Source organism: Vicia villosa, linkage group LG1 (assembly GCF_029867415.1).
Source record: "Vicia villosa cultivar HV-30 ecotype Madison, WI linkage group LG1, Vvil1.0, whole genome shotgun sequence".
NCBI classification, from domain to species: domain Eukaryota; kingdom Viridiplantae; phylum Streptophyta; class Magnoliopsida; order Fabales; family Fabaceae; genus Vicia; species Vicia villosa.
Window position 1 is genome coordinate 68,100,371 of NC_081180.1, and position 582 is coordinate 68,100,952.

Consider the following 582-nt stretch of genomic DNA (forward strand, 5'->3'; position numbering starts at 1 on the left):
AAGGTTCTCTTTGGACTATCGGTTACTATCCCTAGCACTTTGGAGATTCGGACTTATGGACCTAGTACCTCTGGACTCATTCTATTACTATCCTGTGATTGTTCTGTCTGTCTGGCATTGTTCTGTTGTATGTTTATGTGTGCAGGTACTTCCTTGAAAGCCCTTGATGGTTAATTCCAAGGCATTGATATAAGGATTTTACACGAAAACAGCCGTTACTCTGCCCGATTTTCGTCAGAATCTTAATGTGCTTAATGAAAAGTGGTGCTAAGACAATAAGTTCATCTGGATCCCCAAGTGTTAATGTGTTGGTGTTGATAATTCCAAAGGATGGGAAATCCACCTTGACTCTTAATGTCAAGTGTTGGCTTCTTACTTGGTTAGACCGTTTCTTTCCTTAGCTTTTATTTTACGCAATAGGATAGCCTCTTCATCTCCTCCCATTCTTAAATTTTCAAAATCTTCTCCCTTTTTCCAAAATATTCTTATGTTTGCAATCTTTTCAAAACTTTTTTTCTTAAAAATATCTTTCGCCCTTAGTGGCTTTTCTTCAAAAGTTTAGACACCGTTAATTGTCGAAAC